Here is a 14,214-nt window from a genome sequence, read left to right on the forward strand (position 1 = left end):
ATTGCAGATAAGATTAAAAGGGGAAATATACAGTATTTACCTGAAATATGTATCTCTAAATAAATGCTGCCATATTGCTTAGTGTTGCTTCTAGTAGAAGCACTCTTTGTGACCCCCTACCCAAAATGTGGTGTAAGTATACACTAAAGTAATTTGTTTTAGGTGTGTATATATATATATATATATATATATATATATATATATATATATATATATATATATATATATATATATATATATATATATATATATATATATATAATCCCACAGTACCAGCACTCGAACAGATGTGGCCAGCAGTGCACGATCAATAAAGCATGTATGTAGCACGATGGATCAGCACACACTGTTTTGAATGTGAAGTAATAGTGTTTATTTCAAGCAAAACACATTTTTATCCGACGTTTCGGTCCCACCTGGGGACCTTTTTCAAGGATAATGCGGTGTAACAAACAATGGCTTAGATACCCACCCCCTGAGTGAATTATGGCGCCAACATGACGTCATACAGTGAATACAAAGTGTAGTTTGAGTCCATAAAGTCTTGTGTCCATTTCAGTTCATTTGGAGAACATGGTGTAATAATTTTGGTTCACCACTGGTTGTCAGTGTTCGCACAGTTAGTGCCCTATCAAGCCAAAGAAATGCTGATAGCAATTGTGTCCATAAAAACTATACATAGTAACAAAAAGATTCATAGTAACAAAAAAACTTCCTAATGTATACAAGCAATTAAAGAAAAACAACTGTTACTTACAGAGTAGGAAGTGTTCAATTCAGACCCAGAGATATATTATATATCTGTAAATTGGAGAAACAGGAAGGCATTGAAAACATGTATAACCCGAAGTAGCAAAATAGCAAAGAAAGCAATGGTTACTTATGTCAGAAAACAATTCAATTGGAGTTGTCCGTTCAGACCTTTGGGTGTCACACAGTCTAATTTGTATATTCAAAATGCCTCCCTTTTCAGTAGTAGTTTCTCAAGATCCCCTCCTCTGGGGGGCTTGAGTATCCGATCGATAGGCATACACTTGAACTGGGATGGATCATGTCCTGCTTCCCGCCAGTGCTTAGCCACTGGTTGCTGGGCAATATCCTGTTTGCCAGGGTCTACCTTACGATTGGTATCCAATGCTGCCCTGATGCTCGCTCTGTGCATGTTGATCCTATCCTTTAATGGCCTGATGGTCTTACCACAGTAGATTAGACCACATGGGCATTTGATGATGTAAACTACCATAGGGGAGGTGCAAGTTAACCTGTGTTTGATAAGATATTTTTTGCCAGTCCTCGGATGTCTAAATTCTGACCCTAATATCAATGTGCCGCATACCACACATCCTGTGCACTTGTACACACCTGGACGGGTACTTAAAAAATGTTGGGCTTGGGGCTGGGTATATTTACTCACCGGGTCTGATGGACTAAGATACTCTTTAAGGTTGGTGTTCCTAGAGTAGCTGAATCTAGGTTTACGGGGGACTTCATTGCCTATGCTTTCATCATTGGACACTATCTTCCAATGTTTGAGTATGGATTTCCTTATGTCACTACTATAGGGGTTGTATGTGCTTCACTCAGGGGGTGGGTATTTAAGCCATTGTTTGTTACACCGCATTATCCTTGTAAAAGGTCCCCAGGTGGGACCGAAACATCAGATAAAAATGTGTTTTGCTTGAAATAAACACTATTATTTCACATTCAAAACAGTGTGTGCTGATCCATCGTGCTACATATATATATATATATATATATATATATTTATTTAATTCTCCAATGAGTATCCACACTCCAAGGCAATATAAAAAAGAGAGGGGTGCATGGTAATTTTTGCATACACCAATAGTTTCCAAACCAGCACTTCCTTTACTGAAAAAATGTAATTTTTATTATTACATAGTATCTACTTCTATATATATATATATATATATATATATATATATATATATATATATATATATATATATATATATATATATATATATATATATATATATATATATATATATATATATAGAGCTCAAGTAAGATCCGCACTCACAGGACTTATAAAAATTAAAGAAATTTTATTACAAAAAGTCTAACGTTTCGGCCTCCTCCGAGGCCTTTTTCAAAGTGACAAATACATAACCACAAATGCTTTAAATACCCAGATTTGGCGGGAGAACTTTGGCCAGTTGAATATGACATATCCACCTCATCATTAAAGTAATTTAAATATCCCAGAATTAGGTAATCATCATCAAATAAAGGTTATGCCAAAAAAACTAATTACATATCCAATAAAACTGTACACATTATCAAATACATATTAAAAACAGGTTTAAAACAAGGTATTTAGTAACATTGTACTACACTTCCCAATATAATACCGTAGCTATTTCCCTAGTTGTTACATGTTACAAAATATCAAGAAATTTGAACAAGGGTGGAAGGTCTGCTCTGGGGTACTCTCTACCTATATTCACTTGTCATTCCTATTCTAGTATCCGAAACTGGAAAACGTCTACATGGATCTGTAATGAAAAAAATTATAATTTTTTTTTATTAGGGCAACGATCAACCACATGTATTAACCCTCTCACTACCGCTTGAGATCATATTAACTCAAATTAAATGCCTCACCCACAGTCCTCCAAACCTTACATATACTAATTACTATCACCTGTGGGGTCAGTGTTAAAAGAGATTTAAAAAATACAATCATTATCCCCGTGACGTGTTGCAGTCCACCATCGTAGTCATGTGTATATTAACTATAAATAAGTGTCCACTATCACCCTCAGTAAATCCCACATATGTAACAATATTAAAATTAAAATAAAATAAACCCCAAAGTATGTAGACCCCGCATCATATAGTTACAGTCAATGTACACCTATAAGTGTGATACTAAATAATAATCGATCAGAATATCAAAATACATCTAAAAGGTAAAAATACAGAGAATTATAGAAAATTATATATAGAGAAAAACCCAAAGTGTCCAAAAGACATAGTCCCGATCATAATGTGTCAATCAATCTTTATTGCCCACAAAACGCCAATAAAATAAATTCCGATGGTATGTGATAGTGATTCAAAGTCAGAATGTCCTCCGCTTTACCCCCAAACGATGCTTAGGCCACAGTAACTGTTCCGCTTCAATCCATTTGTGTACTTCAGTCTTCACGGCAAATATACAAGCCCGCAAAAGAACAACCGCGTCCGGAGGAACAGAGCGTGGTTCCATTTGGTTGAAGCAGTGGCATGTCCTCAGATTTTCAAATCACCGTAAGTGAGATCTAGCGCTCCTCGCAGGTGTCAATCCAGTGTCAGAACGGGTTCTCCTCTGTTCGATATTCACAGAAAAAACTTCATTTACTTATGCCATTCCATCATGCTCACCCCTCCAACTGCGGGTAGTAGGTGTTAAGTATAATGAAGTCATAGGAGGACTCCATGGCTGATCCCAGTTTCGGGTCTCGAGTCCCCTTTCCAGACCATTAGAGACCTCTGGGAGAAATCTCGGAACGTCAGTCCAAATGGTAATACCAAACGAATCCAAGTATTCACATTTTGGTAAATTCAATAGTTTTCAAGTCATAAAACTCACGGGTGCCAGGCTTAATTAATTAGAATTATATATATATATATATATATATATATATATATATATATATATATATATATATATATATATATAGTGAATAAAGTACAACCACTTGTAAAATATATAGATATTATAAGTTACAGAGGAGTTCCATGACCATATAAAATCACAAGGCCGAAGGCAGAGTGTTTTTATACTCCGAGGTGGTACTTTATTATAATACATTTCATAAGTTTCAGTGAGTCATGTGACAGAAAGAAATGACATCACTAAGCTCCGATTATAAGGATATAACTTACAGGATATTCATGGCTCTTGTGTATTGCACGGGTGCTGGTAAATAATGTAACAAAGTACCGCACTCAAGAGGAATACTTTGTGAAAAAATCAAGGTTTATTGAAAAAAAATCTATATATATAAAAAAAAAAAATATATATATATATATATATATATATATATAAATAAACATAGGTAATTAACAGTGAAACACAATGTGATCAATGCACTTGACTACAATCTAAACATAATAATACCAGGGATATATTCATGCATAGTTCCCCTTTCAGGGTAGAGACAGACGAGTAGAATCAGCGAGATTAGTTGCCTGGCGACAAATTGGCTCTTCTTCGGGCAACTAGTCGCCCGAAGTTTCCTTGTGAGGCAACTTCGGAAAATGAAGCGTTCAGTGTGCCATTCCTCCAGCAATTTAGATTCTAGCCGACGGGGAGGCAGTTCAGGTTGATTAGTCGCCTAAAGAAGAGGCGATTTATCGCTGGGCGAATAAATCTCCCCGAATCTTCTCGTCTGTCTCTGCCCAGTTAAGTATGATGCCTAAGCGTTTTTATACTATACAAGCTGTCAACAAAACTCTTGGAATGACCCCTGTCCCCCCAAAGTCAAACTGGAGTATCAAACCCTCAAGTAAATTTAGGCTTAGCCTTTTTCTCTGCCAGTAGAGTAAATTCTAGTTTGTTATGTGGGTATTGACAGAAACTGCACCCGCTCGTCTGCTCATAGATGAAGGATTTCACCCTGAAAATGAGGAAACTGTGCAATTTCTTGCTGAATTTCAACCCAAAGGCAGATTGGTGCCATGAGATAAAACATCATGTGCCAACAATTCCAACACTCCTCCAAATAACTGTTTGTTACTTGTATACATGCTCGAAAAGGCACTCTTGCGCATACAAGAGAGCAGCAATGCAACAAATTAATTTCATAAACCAAGTATATGATTCACGTCAGCATTCAGCACTACGACAAACCAAATCTTGTTAACATTGTTCGTTTTAGTAAAAAGTTTTTTGTTTGTTTGTTTTTTTGTGTTTTTTTTCTTTTTTTTTATCGTTGAAGCACCTTATAGAACAAAAGACCATTAATTTAAAACAAAAAAAAAAATAAAATAAAGAAATGGATCTCTCTCCAGAAAACATGCAGTCCTTGCTGTGTTGCAATGGTTTTCAGCAATCATTGACTTCTTGTAGGATTATGGCTAAAAACCAACCTTCTGGTCTATGGAGAAAATCAAACACAAAATATAGGAAGGAAAAAAAACAGATCAAACATCAAATTTACAATACAGTTCAAATTTTGTTAATTCCACATCACGGTGACATTCATGCAGAGGAGAAAAGGAAGTGGTTTGGGATTTGGATTAATCTAGTGGGGAAATCTAGTTTTTACACAATTCTATACAAATACTGTAAATTTCTTTTTATTTATTTTTTTACAGTTTTAATACAATAGTGGGCTTTGCTTTTGAAAAGAAACTAAAGTTCACATCTCTTCCTCATGCTTTTACCTTATACCTTTGTTGGCTTCAGCAAGTATCAGCGTGGCTGCTTCTGTTTCTTGCAGACATTTGCTCACCGCCGTGAATTCTGGGAAGGACAAATGGGCTGATATGGCTGAGGGTCCATTTTGTTTTTTTTGTTATTGTTGACAGTTGGGGTGGGGAAAATAAAGGGAATTCTCATGACGCAAAGTAGGAGCATTGAGTACAGTCGGTCAATGGGATTCCCCACCCTGGCTTACATTGAGGTGACCTCTGAAGATGCCAAGAAACAATCGCTGAGGCTGGTTAACAAGGTATCGCTGTCGATGTCGTGAAATATGGCGTCATTGCCTGTAATGGAAACATAACGTTTATGTTAAATGCCAACTAACCAATTAATCATTATCAGCCTTCTTACAATAAACATTTAAAGCATGAAAGAGATTTAGAGACTGGTGGTACATAATCTGCATGCCCAACATTATGTACCACTTGCATACCTCCCAACATTTTGGAAATAGAAAGAGGAACAAAAGTATTTTGACCATGCCCGTACGGAGGGGGGCTGGGCCCACACCAAATTATTTTTCAGGCCCTCAAAATGTCTAGAGGTTGACTTGTTTTACTGTATTGAAGTTGTATATAAATCAGGCCTTCATGGGGCCCCTATACCTCCAGCCCCCCCCCGCTTTCTCTGCAGTTACACCCCTGAATACAACATAAAGGGTGTTTTTGATTTGTAAATAATCCTATTCTCTTATTTATATTTAATTAATTAAGTCAAGCTGTTTCCAAGTCTAGTAACTTACAGCAACCTATCAGATGTTTGCTTTTATTATTTATAGGGGAACTCCACACAAACATAACTTGAGTTTGTTAAAAAGTAATAACTATACAAAAAAGGGCAAATCCGAAGAGCGATTCATGTTGATGTCCAGGAGTGCGCGGCCTACAAATTCTCTATTTGTTAAAAAGTAAACATAATTTCAAGCAACTTTGCAATATACATCAATTAAAAAATATGCAGACTTTTCATGATTTTAAACAGTGTCGGACTGGCCTACAAGGATACCAGGAAAAGTCCCAGTGGGCCCAGGTGTCACTGGGCCCTCATGCTGCTAAACTTTTGGCCTATTTCATGGCCATTTCTATGAGAACAAAGAGGCTAAATAGGTGGAATAATAGATTATAGTTTGTAAAGAAAAGAGACTAGGAGAATTGAGGTTGAATGAGGAGAGGAAGAAAAAATTACTGAGGGTGGGCCCCTGGTCTAAAAACTTTTGGTGGGCCCATGGTCTAAGGTTTTTTGATGGGCCCCTGGTGTCCCAGTCAGACACTGATTTTAAATGATTTGGAACAGTTCCATAAACCTAGCCCCCCTGCTCTTTTAATCTGTCTGACTGCTTTGCTGAGCTGGCTGACTACTGTTGCTTTGTATCAACAGCCAGCTGTCCTCAGCCTGCATCCTCCAACCCCCACAATTCCCTGCACATGTGATTTCTATAAGGAACAGAACGTCACAGTGCAATGCATTGCGGGTTATGTAGTCCTGCATGCTGTCTGTAAGTTTATTGAATATTCCAAGCAATACAGTAGAGTATATCGATGCATATGTCATTACAAGTCCAATACGCAGCTTGGATGGATCAGGCAAGAAATGTAAAATTGCTGGCTGTTAACATATATCATTAAAAATGTACTTTATGCTCATTTTTATTATCAGCATATACATCAACAGTTTTCAGTTGTCGTGGTTACTCATACCCCTATCCTATTTGCACAATTAGCAAGCCATCCTGATCAAATTCTAGTATAAGTTGAGAGTTTGCCTCTCCTTTTGTATATATGGTGCTCTAGTTTACATATTTCATTCATTTCTTCTAACCAAGACTCTATTGGTGGGGCAGCTTCTGCTTTGCAGTTTTTTGTAATAAGCCTCCGGGCTTGGAATAAAGCCTTGGTTAACAGTTGTTTTTTTTCCACCAGCATGTCCTGAGTTGTAATTACCCCTAGAATACATAGCACTGGGTCAGGTATGACCAGAACATCAATGGCTTTGGTTGTATGACATATTACCTCATTCCAATATTGCTGTAATTCAGGGCATGACCATAGGGTGTGCATAAGTGATATCACTTCTGTCTTACATCTATTACACAAAGGGGATACTTCCGGAAATATTTTGTGCAGTTTCTCTCCTGTATAATAGGCCCTATGCAACAGGTATACCTGGAAAAGTTCATGCCTACAATCTTTTGAGACTAACCTGGGTGCACCTAAGTGCTAGACTCCATTGGGCATCTGTAAGATCCCCTACATCACCCTCCCACAGTGATCTACATTTTAGGTTTTCAGAGCTTGCTTTAGCTGTGGAAATGAGTTTGTACACAGCTGAGATCTTACATTTCAATGGACCCAATTTGATTAGCTTGATCAATGGGTCTTCCTTGAGTATTATGGGTGAGAGCCTGTGCCTTCTTCCCAGACACGTTTGTATTCTATTATAGGTTAACCATTGAGCAGCGGGTAAATTATACTGGTCTCTCAGGGTTTCATAGAGGACTCTCCCCAATTGTCACTAATATTCACTATTCAACACTGGGACCAACACTGTCGGGGGACTACTTCAGCCAGTTTACCAAAAGTTTTATTGCCCCACAGTGGGGTAGCAGGATCTATGCTCGAACTATGAATGGTCTTTTTGGCAAGCTCATACGCCGCTCTGGCTTCATGGCCGATCAGGACGCCTTTAGGCCCCAAGGGTGCACATAATAGTGTCTGCCAGGCTTCCATTTGCATATTGCTCTGCTGTTTCCAGCTATTGTATAGTGGTGTACATGGACCTTTTGGGTCAATTGTGCTGCTAGATATAGAGTTTGGAAGTCTGGAAGAGCTACCCCACCCTCATGTCTTGGACGTTTCAGAAGGGGCAGACCAACTCTAGCCCTGTTCTTGCCCCAAACAAAACCTCTTAGTATTCCAGCTAGTTTTTGGAAGAATGATTTTGGACGTGACTTAGGGGAGTGCCACAACATATATGAGATTTTTGGTTGTACAAACATTTTTATTAAGTGTATACGCCCTGCTGGATCCACCGGTAGGTTGCCCCAAGCTTCACACTTATCAATAACCCAACCAAGCAGCGGGTTAATATTAAGGTCTATATAGGAAGTTATAGGTGTGGAAATGTCTACCCCCAGGTAAGAGAATTTAGTAGCTATGGGTAACTCAGTTAGTCAAGTTTTCACCGGGGTTTGGGGGATCAACTAAGAATTTGGACTTATTAACCTGCAATCCTGAGATTTTGCCAAAAGTATCAGTCAGACCTATTAGTTCCTCAAGAGACTTTCTCCTGTCTCCCAGGTAAATAAGGTTATCATCTGCATAAAGTTGCAGTTTATCCACCTGGTTAGTAGAGATCCAGCCTTGCATGTTGGTATTTTGATGGACTGCTGCTGCCAAGGGCTCAATCGCCAGAGCTAAGAGAATAGGGGACAGGGAGCAGCCTTGTCTCATGCCTCTGGTGAGTGGAAAAAGGGGCGTGTCTCTATTCCCTATTCTAAGGGATGCTACTGGGGCTTTATAGAGAAGTTGTATCAAGGATAGAAATGTTGGACCTATACCGAAGGCTGCCAAGACTTTCCATAGACTTTCCATAGATACGGCCACTCGACCGTGTCAAAGGCCTTGGCTATATCTAGCGCCGCAATGGCTCTATTTCCTAAATTGGTATGGTCATCTATAAGATTGTAAAGCAGCCTTCTAATATTCAGGGTGGTGGTCTTCCCTGGCATAAAGCCCAATTGATCTTCATCAACCAGTGAGGGGACTACACCTTTTAGTCGATTAGCCAAGACTTTGGCAAAGATCTTGACATCTGCTGTAAGCAGCGATATTGGCCTATATGATGTCTGGTCCTTCCCTGGTTTTGGGATGAGGGTTATTGCTGCTTGATAAATAGATGTGGGGAGATGCTCTTTTAGGATTGCCTTCTTGTATACCTTAAGTAAAATTTGGGCTAGGATAGTGGCATGTTTTTTGTATATTTCAATTGGTAAACCATCAGTTCCTGCGGCTTTTCCGGAGGGGAATGAATCAATTGCTTCCTGAATCTCTAAGAGGGAGATATCAGTTTCCAGGTACTCTCTATGGCTTCTCTGTAATATCAGTGTTTAGTCCTTCCTTCCGTGCCAGGATTTCAAATGATGCAGAAAGAGAAGAACTGTTAAACAGCTGGATTTCCACATAGGATATGGCATTTATTCATACTTTTTGAAGAAACAGGTAACTGTGATGGGTATATTAGGGGTTTCTTTATCAAATTTTGGTTTGCAAGCTGGAGTTCCCCTTTAAACTTTGCTTCATCAGAACATCATAGCTGCTGATTGGATGCTATGGGATTTTAGCCCTTGTAACTTCAGTATGCCATATATATAAAATGTTCATCATCCCTTTTGCACGGTGACGGAGAGTCGGGCGCCTCTCTTAGTTATTTTGCAGATTCCATAATGAAGGCGGTAGCATAGTACACATATCCCTGAAACCCTAAGGGGTATATTTATCAAAGAGTGAAGTTAGAGATCAGCACAGTCCCCTAGGGGCAAATCTACGTACCTCCAAAGTTGCGCCAGCGTTGACTTTGCCGCACTTCGCCAGGCGTAGATTCGCCAGGGCTGGGCAAATTCATGAAGATCCGAAGTTGCGCACAAGTTACCGATCGTTTGCGAAGTCGCGCTAGCAATGTTACGATCAGCAGTTCGAAGTTACACTAGCGATGCCAAATTTGCATATGGCGCCAAGTTAAAGTACACTTGAGGTATATGTAGCAGCAAATAAATTACACTACACAAGCCTGGGAAACCTTCATATAATAAAATAGAGTTGTTATTTTGCCATATACATGTGCCCACTGTATAGTTTAGGTGCCATATGTAAGGAAATGTAGGGGGGAAGGAGGGTACCCCCCCAATAAAATTACGATTTTTTTAAGCCTATCACCCTATAAAAAGTAAAAGATGTCGGAGTCAACTTTTTTTGGACCATCCCTATCTACTCTATTGCACTTCGCCTGGTCTGAGGTGGCAAAGTAAAGTCTGGCGCAAGAGGTAACGTTCACGAAAATCCGCAGCTTAGTGAATTAGCGTAGTTATGTCCCTTCGCCAGAGCGTAGCTTCGCCTGGCATAAGGGTGCGAAGCAGGGCCAGACTGGTGGTAAAAAGCAGCCCAGGAAAAAAAAATCAAAGTAGCCCACATCCACTTATATATTGGGGTAAAACTGCAAAAAATTATGTGCATAATGAGCTGCCTTTCTTTCTTAAGTGTAATTCATGTAAAAATATGTTAAAGATTCAGCAGCCTTGTGCCTTTATATGGTCACAGAACAACCCCTCAGTGACTTTATAATACATGAGTGATACTCAGAGTTCCCTGTATAACTCAGCCTGCAGCCTTGTGCCTTTATATGGTCACAGAACAACCCCTCAGTGACTTCTAATATCCTTATCATTTACAGTAGGGGGTACATTATCCCTTATAATACATGCGTGATACTCAGAGTTCCCTGTATAACTCAGCCTGCAGCCTTGTGCCTTTATATGGTCACAGAACAACCCCTCAGTGACTTCTAATATCCTTATCATTTACAGTAGGGTATAGGGTTACTATAGGCACCATCTCTCCCTACTATCCCACAGTCACACTCCCTTCCCAGAGACTATTATCCCACTGTATTATCTATTATACTTCTGTAATAACAAGAAATAGATCTTAATTAAGCCAGCATAAATCATTTTATTATGGGGTAGGATAAGAACAGCCCAAGAAGACTAAACAATCCCAAATATAATGAGAATGAAAGGTGGGCAGCCCTCAGTACCCCACTCCCATTGCGGGCCTTACTTACAGCACAGAGTACTCCATGATGGGCCGCAGGGACACTCACACAGCACGGCAGCAGCAGCAGTGTGAGAGGAGTGGGAGGGGCAGAGCCACGTGGGAGATAGGACGGAGGAGCGGTCCTAGTGCCCATCGGATGCATTCAAAGAGCTCCTGAGGCAATCAGTGCTGTGTTGAAGGTGAGGAGCGGCCCACTTAAATAAAATATAGAGCAGCCCGTCGGGAGAATGCCCGAACACACAGATTGCCAGTCCGGGCCTGGTGCGAAGTAGCGCTAGGTCCACTTCGCTAGTAAATTTACGCCAGCACCCGTTAGTAAATCGGCGAAGTGGCAAAATGATGTCACGCTGGCGAATATTCGCTAGCATTAGCCACTTCGCCCTTTAGTAAATTTGCCCCCTATAGTGAAATTCCGCCACTCTCCATTCATTTCTATGGGATTTTCAAAGGGGTATTTATCAAATGGTGAAATTTCACCCATTGATAAATACTCTTTTAAAAATCCCATAGAAATGAATGGCAGAATTTCACTCTAGGGGACTGTGCTGATCTCTAACTTCAATCTTATTATGATCTAGAGAGTGATATTCTGAGGCAGTTCACAATTGTTTTAAATTTTTTGTGGGTTTTTGAATTATTTAGCTTTTATTCAGCAGCTCTCCAGTTTTGCAATTTCAGCAATTTGGTTGCTAGGACCAGGGTCAGACATAAATATGCCCCCATATGTCTATGAAACAAATGTGCCTTTATTTTGAGAAATAGCTCCAGGCCAAACTCATATAAACTGCCCGTTCCAGAAAGTAATTAGAGGTAAATATAATACTGTGAACATGATCCGTTTTGAGCGGGATACGATAGCAACATAGTAAGTTAGGTTGAAAAAAGACAAGTCAATCAAGTTCAACCTTTTAAGTCTATATATAACCTGCCTAACTGCCAGCTGATCCAGAGGAAGGCGAAAAACCCCATTCGAAGCCTCCTCCAATTTGTCTCAGAGGAGGGAAAAATTCCTTCCTGACTCTAAGATGGCAATTGGACTGGTTCATAGTGTCAATTTAATCTGCGCCACATGCTTGGCATTAATCATTGTACAGAGTGCATTGCAGCTTACCATAAGGATTCATGTGGTCACCTGGCATTTGTGGAGGTTTAAGTCCTTGCTGGAAGGGGTCTGTGCTGTAGCTGTTCTGATCCATCGTGATGACTCTGCTGCTGAGGAGGTGCCAGTGGGGCATATGAGGTCATCATCCCCTCCATGCGGCTGGACATGACCTCTGATTGGTCACAAGAGCCATGTTATTCACTCACCCTGACACATTAGTCATCTGCATATTCAGTTGATTTGGCATCTTTATATTCTGAATATATTAAGGATTGTTCATGTGAAAATTAATAGATAGCTGTGCAAAATAAAATGGTTTCTAAAATGTTAGTTGACAAAATGTAATGTGTAAGGCTGGAGTGGACTGTATGTTAACATATGCCAGAAACATTCTTTTTGGCTCCTTGATTCCACAGTTACAGGCAGTAACCAAGTGACATGGGGGGGGGTATAACTTTTTTGCTTTATGAATCTGGAGCTAATGCTGAGGTATTGGCAACTCACTGGAGAGTTATGTGCAATGGGCCCTTACAAGTGCTGATTAACTCAGAGTAAGAGAGCGATATTATAAGTATATATATAGTATAATAATATATATATATATATATTATATATATTATAATATAATAAACGAATGGAATCGAAACCATTAGTTATGCGAAACCTGGGTGTAGTCGAGAGTAGGTAGAACATAATGCGATGGACAGCACGTCCAAGGAATCATCAGTAATAATCTCAAATGAGTGGAGATTTATTGGTGATCCAACGTTTCGGCTCGCACAGAAGGCCTTCGTTCCCCTGACGAAGGCTTCTGTGCGGAGCCGAAACGTCTGGATCACCAATAAATGGCCTACCGTCCCGCTGGGCAAATGCCCCTAACTTGTTAACTTACCCTTCTGCGCAGGGTCAGTCCCAGGGAGTTCACCGACGACATCTTCTCCACGCGCATTTCTTCCTGCTGTGAACGCGTTTTGGCGCATGCGCAGTAGGATCATTTCACCGTACGACTACTGCGCATGCAACCAAAAGTCACGCGCATTAGAACGCAGTAGAATCATACCGGCTAAATGATCCTACCGCGCATGCGCCGTTCAAAGCAGGAAGAAGATCGCGTGGAAGAAGATGTCGTCGGGGAACTCCCCAGGACCGGACCTGCGCAGAAGGGTAAGTAACAAGTTAGGGGCATTGCCAAGCAGGACGGGTAGGCCAGGGGGGAGAGGGAGGGGGCCAACCAAACGGCGAGGGGCCCTAGCCGAGGCTGGGGGGGGTTTGCGCCCGACTACCTTCCAGCTATAGTCAGGTGATCCCCACTGGTGTCTAATAAAAGGGCACCAAGTATGGGAGGTTTATGCTTTGAAAAGCAGTCGAGTAAGGTATGCAGGTAATACATTGTCCTTTGTAAAATGTATACATAAGCATTGAATTCTTAAATGAATAGATGAAAAATAAGCGTAGGACTGGCAGAATAGGATGACTTTGAGAGTGCCGAGCTGTTAAATAATTGCAATATATGGACAAACAATCCCTGTGTTGTTTAAAGGGTAAGGCATTTTTAGTAGCAGTAATGCCAAAATGTTCTTGTCTTATAATGATAATGGGGTTGAGTGAGAGGATCTTGTATTTTGACTATATATATATATATATATTAATATGTATATACCATTAAATATATATATATATATATATATATATATATAATATAAGCGAAAAAGGATTGCGGCAACTCACAGGGTTAGGTGGAAAAAAAAAAAATGTTTTATCTATAGCTCAACGTTTCGATCCCCAAGGTATCATTCGTCGAGCAAACTAAACAACATCCCAGCTGTTTTTGATCGCTGAGAAGATCC

At 39.9% G+C, this 14,214-nt stretch overlaps 1 long non-coding RNA gene across 2 annotated transcripts; it reads right to left on the minus strand.

Moving 5' to 3' along the window:
• Positions 1-4,066: 4,066 nt before the first annotated feature.
• LOC121397161 lies at positions 4,067-11,529 on the minus strand. 2 transcript variants are annotated; one of them, XR_005963539.1, is made up of 3 exons: positions 11,273-11,529; positions 5,405-5,721; positions 4,067-5,108 (listed from the first exon to the last, which is right to left on the minus strand). It is a non-coding gene; the product is annotated as an uncharacterized LOC121397161 (long non-coding RNA). The 2 variants fall into 2 exon arrangements; XR_005963538.1 differs by having other exon boundaries at positions 4,068-5,108; positions 5,398-5,721.
• Positions 11,530-14,214: the final 2,685 nt, after the last annotated feature.

Source organism: Xenopus laevis, chromosome 8L (genome assembly GCF_017654675.1).
Source record: "Xenopus laevis strain J_2021 chromosome 8L, Xenopus_laevis_v10.1, whole genome shotgun sequence".
Taxonomy (NCBI): Eukaryota; Metazoa; Chordata; class Amphibia; order Anura; family Pipidae; genus Xenopus; species Xenopus laevis.